Consider the following 10,808-nt stretch of genomic DNA (forward strand, 5'->3'; position numbering starts at 1 on the left):
CCAGTAATTTGGGCTGTCATCTTGCAAACTTACAACGTGCAGTTTAGGTAAGTTTTTGAGGTATAGCAGACATGTAAGTCTCCCAAGAATCCAGACCTTGGGGTTTTCTGTTTTATTTTTAAGATTTAAATTTAAAATATTTACTTGATTAGATCCAGAATTAACCTTCAGTTATGCCAAGTGCTTTCTAGTTTGGCAGAATACAGGTATGAGCACGCTCTGATTTGCCCCTCCTAACAAGGCATACATAGACTCACTTTGATCTGGCAAGAAGGACATCCTTCTCTATGACTTGGCTTGTTGCACAGATCTGCATTACAATCATCGTTCAGCTACTATGACCAAAACACTGAGTTGGGCTTGGTGGGATGGTTTGGTGGGTTGCAGAAATGCACTGCAAACACAGCCAGTTCAGATAGGAGGCCAAGGACCTGCTCCTAGATCCCAGCTGAGCGCCTCTATGAAATTGAAATGGCACCATAAGAGGCACCAAAACCCAATGGGGATCCTCCAGAATGAAGCTATTTGGAAAGCTTTCCTTGCACCTGCTGTTTTGCAGTGTTAGAGAGGCCACTGGTCATTAGCTAGGATGTGTCCTCAGTGCATCTACCAGTGTTACCTTGCCCTAAGAGCTTGTAGGTGACAGCCTCAGAAACATGAAGAGCTGCTGGGGGCTGGCCAAATTTTCAGATGAAGATACCCAACTATGTAAGTACCTACAAGGTACCTTCACAGGCTTCCCAGAAACTTCACTGTCCATTTACACTCCTAAAAGGAGCTGCTGGCTCCAGGGCTCATCTGAAAACCTGACCTGAATGACAGTCAGGAGGGAAGACACCTGTCTCAAGTTCACTTTAGCTCAAGTCTACACCACTGGGCAGATCCGTGCTAATCAAACCCATCTCTGCCTGCATGATGAGCAAAGAGAGGCATTTTGCAAGGGAGAATCATTGGTCCACTGGCATCAATACTTTTAGTGCAGCTGCCAGTTTCGATGGCTTTAGGTCTCTGGTTTAATAACTTACAGCTCACTGTGTGCATCTCATGTTCTTGTTTATTCCTGGCTGAAATCAGTGTTGAGCTGCTACAGAAATTGTTTACTTTGCTGTTGTCAATAGAAACTAAAGGTCAAATAATCAGAACCGAGCCTGTGGATATAACTCAGTATCTGTTTATATTTTTGCTGACAAGTATTAATAAAAATATTTGTTTGGCCAAGGAGGCTCCATGGAGCAAACGAATGTGGCCATGTAGTTGAAAAGTGGAGGAAAGTAAGCCAAGCCTCCCCCAGCAGAAAACACAGGGACTAGGGAGGCTGTCACCAGTGGTCCTACATGAGACAAAGCCAGGGCTCTTGGAGAAACCCATGATTCCTTGCAAGAACCTCTCTTCCTCCTCACTACCCACCAAGAGATGGCTCCAATGCTGAGAGGAGCAACCTGTAGTGAAGATGAGCCTTGCACTGCCTTGGAGAGCTCTGGCCAGATCTGACCAGGAGGCACTATCCATGAAGAAGGCATGAAGAGCAGCTGTAACATCCATGCTGTGACCTGGAAGCTGTGCCCCATGGTAGTCCAGACATGGTAGGTGCAGGGGGCAGCAGACTTGTTCAACCCACCCTTAAACCTCACGTCCACTGCTGGTGAAGCACAAGTCAATTGGAGGAAACCTGGATGTGCCTTCATTGGTGTCACCACACCTCCCCACTTCAGGAGAGAAGCACCAGGCTGGTGCGCTCATGCAATACACCCTGGGGCTCAGCCTGCACCTCTGGAAGCAGAATTTGGCTTGGCTGGGAAGCCTGGGGTGGCTTCATAGTCACAGTCACCTTGTAAATCCATCTACACTGAACTAGATGCCACTGTGTATTTTTTACTACAGCTCCCAACCCTGCAAGGCTGAGGCATCTATTGCAACAGGATCCCCACTATAGTCTCTCCTGTGACCACTCCAGCTTCTGCTGGAGCATTTGGTGGGCAAAGCTTTGCATCTTTAGAAAAATTTCTATGCAGGGTGCATTGTAGCTTTTTAATGACAGACCCATGGAAGGAAAAGGAATACATTTGGGGCCTTTAAAAATCTGGCACAACAGTATCTGGCACAACAACAAATAATTTTGTCTGGCTTCCAAACTTTCCCTTTACAAGTGTTTTAGATATATAGCTTGAGCAAGGCTTTGGGTTTTTTTGTTTTGTTCTCTCATGTCAGATTCTAGTTTCAGCAAAGGCACCATGCTTACACACATGTAAATGCAACTTAACAACAAATGTGCATAGAACTTGTATTGGAAATGTTGAAGATCACACAAAACTAGCACTACTTAGAATGGCTGTAGGTATTTCAAGATTGTAAAAATCATAGCTAGATAGGTACATAGGGAAAAGACAAACTAAAAACACACTGAGGAAAAAATTTCTGTGCAATTAGAGCAATTTAAACTCAGTGGTTTTCCACTATTTTACCACACTGGAACTGTACCTCATTGATGAAGTTGCAATGCTGAGCTTTGGCTGCTCAGGCACAGTGGAGAGCTGGATCTCAGCTCTCTGGTTCAAGGTTTCCTAGCCTTGCAGAGCTGAACAGACACCCCCATGCATCCTCTGAGTGTAAGATCACCTTAGAGAGGTGTTTCTAATACTCTTGGGTTTGACCAGCAACCAGTACTCTTGGGTTTGACCTCTGCAGCAAGGCAGTGAGAAGTTTCTAGCTGCAAGCATTCACACCATAGGGGCAACAGCAGTCCAGTTCCTCCAGGACAGGACTATTGCTTTTTCCCATCTCCAACCAACAAATACATGTCCTTCTCATTTACTACCCCTCTTCCTAGGGGAAGAAGTCAAGGTGGGGGAGGAAAAAACATCTACAGAGTCAAAAGAGGATTGCACTTGTTAGAAGTTTGAGCCCTCTCACTCTACGTTGTCCCATCTCTGCCAGACCATGCCTCATGCCCCAAACACTCTGCACCAAAGCCCCTTCTTTCCTTGTATGAGTTGGATTAGAAAAGAGAGGCTCTAGTATTATGGAAAAGTCTTTGTGATGCTTGGGTAATGACTAAGAGCACTGTATCATCAATAATTAAAGCCTACTTGTCTCTTTACAGTGAAGTGCTGAGATTGTTCTGTTGAGTCTTCGTTAGTATCAGCCATGAGCAAACCAGTATGTCTAAAACAAGGACTTGTGCAAAACTGGAATGAAACTTGCATCAAGTTGGGAAAAAAAAGAGTGGCAAGGTCTCGTTTTCAGTCATCTGCTCTGTACCTCTTGTGGGTTCAAAGGGGGCAAAGCTGCAAGATACCTCAATAGCATTACATGACTTCTGATGCGTTAGCATGGGGCTGTGAGTAATTCCGAAACCCTCACCTCTGAAGTGGAGCCAAATGGCAGCAAGTGAATCACCCAGAAGACTGAGACCCTTTTCTGCTGGCAAAGTAAGCCACAGACACATTGCAAATTGCACACATTTCTTTGCTTATTCAGCATTTTGGTGCAAGCGGCTTTTATCTTGTCAATATGGCTTACCAATTCAGTTCATGAATGATTGGATTGTGAGATATCCTGTAGTTCTTTTACTCAGAAACCTAATAACACAAGTTTTCTGAAACAGAATGTGATTTTACACTTTCACACAAGTTTGGGGGTTTTATTTTTCCATCCTTCAATCTCTGAACTCTGGGCTTCATCATTAAATGTTTAGCTTGAATCAGGATGTAAAGCAGAAATCACCCATGCACGATGCCTTGCTCATTACATCCGTCTTCACAAGGGAACGTCTCTTTGATTTCCTGTGTCAGAAGAACATGAAAATGGCTGTATTGGCACAAATCCACTAAGCCAAGGATCCTGTCGAACTCTGGCCAAAAACCTGGGGAAGGGCATAAGAATAAGAAAAACATGCAGGGAAATTTCACCTGGGTGCTCTCACAGCTTCTGGTACTTTGCTGCTCAGGGATTTTATGAAATAGGTCATTTTGGAAGCGATCAGTACCCTTGAACAAATTCCTCATTCATGAACATGTTCATCGCCCTTTTAAACTTGCAAAATCTCCTCACATCCCCAAAACCATGCACCAGGGGACCCTGCAGGGGAAACGTGTCTTGAGAGCAACACCTTCCACTTGTCCAACCTGAACCTACCTCCAGCTGAAGTTAGTGCCATCTGGTACACTCTAATTTTTTATAGCAGTAGAGGTCATGTACAACCAGACAGATCTGGCTTATACAGTCCCTCCTACAGAAGCCATTCCAGGTATTTCATCCTCCCCAAAGCTTTCCCAGCTCTGTTGTATCCCTTCCGAGATGGGAAGACTAAAACTTCACCCAGCACCCAAGGCACAGTGGCATGGTGAATTTGTGCTGCAGCATCATGATGCTCTCTTTTCCTTTCCTGGTAATTCCCTATGGTCTTTTGGCTTTTTTGATGCTCCTGAGCAATGGACTAGTGCTTTCACGGGACCATCCATCAAAACGTTGTGATCTCATTCTGGAGTGCTCATCATCAGCCAGAGTCCATCATCTCACATGTGGCATTTGGGTTATTTTCCCTTTGTGCATCACTTTGCACCCAGTTAGTGAATCTGCAGTTCTTCACCATTGTCCCTCAGCTTTACCAGTCTGCAAAAAGGAGCATCATCAGCAAAATTCCTCTTTTCCAGGTTGCTAATGAATGTGTTGAAAAGCCTAGATTTCAGTAATGGGGGAGTTCCCATGCTGCAGCTTGTGCTGGTGCCTCTGGGGCTCTCGCTGTGCTCCTCTGAGCAGACTCCAACCCCAAATACCAAATCTCTCTAGAAATACCTACATCCTCCCTGAGCTACATCCTCACTAACACCAGGGGTTCCTGGTGCCCCCTGGCATGGCATGGTCTTTCCACACCTGGGGGTGGAAATGGGGATGGGGGCACCTCCAGCTGTCTTTCAAACATTGCCTAAGTCCTGAGGAATGAGCATGGAGCTCCAAAAATCTGCAATGAGTAGGAAATAATTTGGTTTGCCTTTTCACAGTGGCAGCGAGCCAGGGTTTTACCCTAGTTAATGGTCTAAAATCCAAATAAGGTAAATATCCTCATTTGTCTAGGATTCCTTCTATTTTAGTTTGGTCTCCATCCCTTAGACGGCTATAAACCTGTTAAGACTAAAATAACTGAGGCAGCATCAATCCAGGGAGGTTAAGCCAGTATTTTATAGCTAGTGTATAGCTGAAGAGGATATGTTCTTGTATCCAATATTGGACAGTGAGACATTTGTGGTAATGTCTTTGGGTTTAACCACTCTATTATTGTGCTTTTGTGGAAGCATGCCTGGGAAGATGCTGAAGTTCAGCAAATGGAAACTGAAATCCTACTACTTTTTCATTTATAAGCCACTGCTCCATGTTAAAGGAAAGGCATTTTTGCAGAGAGCCTTTTTGAAAACCCAAGAAAAAGCAAACGCAACACAGGAAAAAAACCTGTTCAGCTTGAGCTCTGCTCAAAATTTTTGAGGTCCCAGGAGGTCCTGACATCTCCAGTGGCTTAATCACAGATTCACTTGCCTCCTCTGGCAGGACGGCTGCCAGCCCAGGAAACCCTCTTCCCTTTGGTGGGGCTCCCATCCATTTTGCGACATCCTCTTTCCCCAGCCATAAAGTCCTGCCTCCAGTCCCACCTGCCCTGCTGCAGGGGCTTAGACAGCTGGAGGAAGAGGAAGGATTCAGCCTGGCTGCCCCTACTTCAAAGGGCTGTTACAGGGATTTCTTAATTAACTTTACACCCCACTCAAAAAATGTAAAACAACGTGAAAGCGCCAAGGCTGTTCCCTGTTGAGGGACAGCTGGTTTGCATAAGATATTGTTTCTTTTTCACATATGGGTTGCATTAATGTTTTGGCATGTGGCAAGAAGTGGATGAACGTTGCTTTCTACTGCCTCCTTCTACTGGCACTGATGTTGAAGATCGTTTCTATGGGTCTCCTGGACTAGCCATAGGTTTAATAGGGCAAGTCAGAGACCTTGGGCCAGTGCACTTCACGGACGTGAATTTTGCACTCTCTCTCTGCCACAGGAGCACCCTCCCGGGAACCACTGTCTTGCCTGGGAATTTAGCCATGGGGATGTGCTGGGAGGCCAGCCCCAGCATGGAGGGAGGGATGCGTCTGGAACTGGGCACAAGGCTGCAGCAGGACTGCAGCAAGGCTGCAGTCTTCTTCAGCCTGCAGATAAGACCTCCTCATCAGGACAGTTTAATTACTTTTTTTCCAAATAATGTCACTTACTTACCCCGATGCTTATGTTATTTATAAGTGAGCTCTAATTCAATGATAACCACAGATTCCTACAGTGGACACCACTCTATGAAATGATTTAGAGAAAAGAGAGCATGCTCTGAAACATTGGCCTAAATAAATCTGCAAAGTTACTTTTTTTTTTTTTTTAAGTTGCAGAAGCTGTTTTATCTGTTCAGAAATTCTGATGTTGTGGCAGATGTGGACTGAGTCTGAGATGAGAATTTACTATCAATCACACATGCTTTCTTACCAGGTCTTCACTGGAAGATGCACAATACCCTGCCCATCCTGCAGAGCAACTCTGTCTTCTACGTCGCATATCAGAACAATTCAAGCACAACCGTAACGCAGCTCAAGGTACAGAAGCTTCATGCAGGGACTAGTACTAGGTAAAATAAATTTGGAAAATGCATACAAGAATACTTTTTAAAATTTTAAAATGTAATTAAATTCGCATTTTAAAAAAGAGAAAAAAAAAAGGTCGTCTTCTTATTTGCCTCTCGAGTTTTGAGGCTCTGGGGTTTGACCTGGTCCAAGTCTTTTGCAGCCAGCAGGAAAAGATATTCCGTAAACAGGATCCAAAAGGCTTTTATGTTTTACCAATTTTGTCACCTTATCAAACAACAAAGGCTTTGTAAGTTGCAATTTACAAGGAAGATGTTTCCAAGATGTCTGAATGTGGGAAGGATCAAGAGGACTTTACTGTTCCTATATCTCCCAATACTTGTTAATTCTCTTGTCTTCTGCTGTTTCAAATACTGTTACTTTGTAAAAAAAAAACAAAACACACACACAAGCCCCAAACCAAAACCCCCAAAACCATTCCATATCTCTTTGATCCAACACCCCAGCTGGTCCCATGCCATTGTCCTTAAGCACTACAGTAGTGCACAGCCTGGCTGTGTGGATGAGTGGGTGGATGCTCCTGCCCAGGAGGTAGGAGCTGACCCCTATCCACATGGAGCTCACCTTGGCCACCTACCTGCAAAAAAAAAAAAAACCACAAAAAAAACCCAGTGCTGTGCCTAAGGGTGAGGGAAGAACAACATAGGGGCTGGAAAACATTTCCCCTGTGCTGGAGCAACTCTGTCCTATGCCATCTTTCACTTGGGCTGGTTTCCACCCAGGCCTCCATGGATAGAAGCTGCAGCAAAAGTCCTCCCTGCAATATACATTCTGTGAGCAGCAAGAAGTTAGTTTGTAGCCCCAACCTGCATGTCCTTGTATTTGTCTCTTGAGGAAAGTTTCTAGGAGAATTGCAAAGGAGTGTAAATAAAGTGAAAGTTATCTTTGAAGAAATGTGCAGAAGAATGAATAGTCTTATTCTTCAGCCTGCTCACCGAAACATTTCTTAGGGAGTACAACACAAGATGTGAATTTCACAATCAAAGAAGAGAATAGAATTTGCTGAAGAACAAACTGATTAAGGAACATAAATGACCTAAACTGATATTAGCTTACCTAAGACTAAACAGAAAACCTCCCCTTGTGTCAGTAATACGTCTCCCAAAGCTTGTAGAGAAGCCATACAGGAATAAAAAAACTATTAAGCCAGTAATATAACAAGATTTCTGTGTCAATCTACACCTAGAAAGGTTATGACTATGCATCTTGTATTTCCACTCCATCTCCCTGTGTCATGGGAATGGATGCATTCATACCTGCATGATGTTTCACACGAGCACTACAGGTTTTGGGGAACTCGCCCAGGAAATTTCTCACCATGTTGCCTTATGTTAAGTGAGCTTTAATGGGAGCAGCAGGATGTAATGACCTCTGAGGAACTGGTGTCTACAGGATTTTCCTGAGGACAAGTGGAGTTGGCCTCAATTTTGAGACATCAACACCAATATCTCTCAGACCAAGAGTCTGAGAGAGTCTGAGTCCCCTTTCATGGGAACTGGTGATTGCTTCTGTGACCTCTGTCAATCTCACAAGAATGAGATGAAGCAGACAGTGAGCATTGCCCAGTTACCCAAAACCCCTCAGTCTTGCATGGTCCTGCCACTCACCAGCCATCAAGGTAAGGAAGTGGCAAGATCCTGTATCTGAGATAGTTACCGCCCATTGCCATCACCTCCAGGACACCCAGGAACCTGCAGGCAAGCCAGATGGGAACATGAACATTCAGCTGGTCAAGAGCCAGCAATGACACTGATGGGCATATCTGGTGGTCAGGTGGAAATCGGTCGTGCACAAAAACAGGACCACAAAAAAGTTTCTTTTGCACAAGCTGCACCCCAAGGGCCACAGGGATAACACAAACTTGCAAACATTGAGTATGACCTGCAGCACTGCCACCGTGAAAGGGAGGCAGGAGATCTTCTGCAAACAGCTGTAGGGGTAAATAAAGAAGGAAGAAAGGGTTAGAGACATTGCTTCCCTCTGTGGCATTACAGGAGATGCCAATTTTACGCAGACTGTCCTGAATGTGCCATGAAGAACAGAGGATTTTGTCCACCCTGGATACAAACAGACACGGAAGATGCCCCTTTTGCAGTAAGCAGATATCTGCATCTCCTTGGAAAGTCCATCAAACCACATCCACGGGAACTGACAAAGGTGGGCAGCCCTCAGGAATGAGGACAAAATCCTCTCCACCAAAGTCAGGCACCAAAACCAGGTGAAAAAAAAACCATGAAGGCAGTAACATACTTCAATCCCAGCCTTTGGTTCCCCACCAAGCAGCCTCCCCAGTGCCAGAAGCAGCGACAGGGGAAGGTGAATACCAACCTACCCATAGCTGCCTCTTTCTCTGTGAAAACTATTTCTTTAATCAGACTGATTATCAAAATTGAGGTCATGACGCAAGTATGTTTGAGAAACTATTTTGTGTGATCGGGGGTGGGGAAAAGAAAAATCAGGGCTTGCTAGATCAGCAAGCTGTGACCTTGCCTCCAAGGTGAGTGGGTCACAGAAAGAAATTAGGTCTATCGCACAATGTTAAGCAGAAGACCGTTCCATTTAGGCAAGAAAAGTGACTATGTGAAACTAAAACAATGAGTAATGGAAACTAAACTTAAGCTTTTTGGGTTCTCACACTTCATAAAATACATATGCAGGGGTAACAGTTTGTGCGAATGAAGAAATGCTTTCCATCACCTGCTACTTATTGTGGAGGATTTTTAATATCAATTATTAATACTCACCTTGAAGTCAGCGGGCTCAGGTCCAGTTTCCCCAGAAGCCTGTGGAGACTGGCAGAGGTCTCCACCCAGCTGACAGCTGCCTCCCGGCTGCCCCGCTAGTGCTGCAGAAGCTGATGCCATTTGCAGCCTGACACCATCAGTGGTGAGGGTTTTTTTTATAATTTAGAGATGGATCTTACAGATTGGACCTCTCACTGGTTTACTCTGCAGTCCGTACATCCAATGTCAGTACCTGTTTTCTTCCCCTCGGTTTTCTTCAGCTGATGCTAAACAGGGCTCTGACTCATTGAAACAAGAACTCCCTGGGCTTATGGCCATGTAGTCTTCCTGACAGGGATTTTTGGCTTCCCAATATTCCCTTTAGATGTGGTATCTGTGCTTTGAGACATGCAAAGGATCAGGACAGGCACTGTTGTGTTGGTGGGGACAGTGCCCACACTCAGTTTCTATTAGGCCATTTTTAATGAAAAAAAATTCCTTTTGGATGTTTCCATAGTAGAAACCAGTCCTATCTCTACTGAAAACAGGATAATATTCAACACTTCACCGACTCAGATAAGCAATGTGAAAAAAAAGTTAATGGATATTTTGAAATGGACCATTGAAATGGGCAAATGGACCACTTCCAACAGTGAAGGAAATAGGATAGTCTTGTCTCTGTAGACAAAACCAGACCATCCACCTTTACACCAAACAGCAGAAGAAATGCAACATGGGTAAAACAGCATTGGCATCTCGCTGTTGGTGTATGCAGCAAGAAGAGGGCAAAAATGACAGAGAAGATGAGAACTGATTGTCACTCCTGCTGGCTGGGCTGATGCACCTTGCTCTGCAATGATGGAGAAGTATAAAACAAGAGGTTGATCAGCTCATGACATAATTTATCTGTATCCATAGCAATCACACCAGTCAAAGTCACACAGATACCTTGGACCTGACCCATTAGTAGATTTGCTGAGAGATTGTGAGTGCTGGCAACCCCCAGGTCACAGGATTAAGACAACCCTGGTTTGTGCTGTAAAACTCTTTCCTTGGGTGCAGCTGAGCCTTTCATTTGGAAAACAAAAGTGCCATCATCCTTCTAGCTGATGGCAATGGCATCTCCAGTTGTAGCTTAAATCCAGTTTTGCAGGCAAAGTCTCAGTGCTCCCAGCAAGACAAATTACCTAGGCATGGACCTCCAGAATCTTCTTTCACCCTGACATGGAAGAGTTAATACAGATCCACCAACAAGATTTATCCTTTCATCCCTGTGCTTTTGCTTCTCTCCTGTCACCAAAACAACACATGTTTTCCTGTGATTTCTAGAGCAGGTGAAATGTGAGATGATGTATATGGACATGGACACGTGTCCACATGCCTGATGCAGTGAACTTCACTCCAGCCAGCAGAGCTGATG

At 44.6% G+C, this 10,808-nt stretch overlaps 1 long non-coding RNA gene across 1 annotated transcript; it reads right to left on the minus strand.

The window, feature by feature from the left end:
- Positions 1 to 3,644: 3,644 nt before the first annotated feature.
- LOC140656193 (uncharacterized) lies at positions 3,645 to 9,464 on the minus strand. Its single transcript, XR_012044005.1, has 3 exons — positions 9,410 to 9,464; positions 6,511 to 6,645; positions 3,645 to 3,862 (listed from the first exon to the last, which is right to left on the minus strand). It is a non-coding gene; the product is annotated as an uncharacterized lncRNA (long non-coding RNA).
- Between the last annotated feature and the right edge of the window lie 1,344 nt (positions 9,465 to 10,808).

This window comes from Ciconia boyciana, chromosome 8 (assembly GCF_034638445.1).
Source record: "Ciconia boyciana chromosome 8, ASM3463844v1, whole genome shotgun sequence".
NCBI lineage: Eukaryota > Metazoa > Chordata > Aves > Ciconiiformes > Ciconiidae > Ciconia > Ciconia boyciana.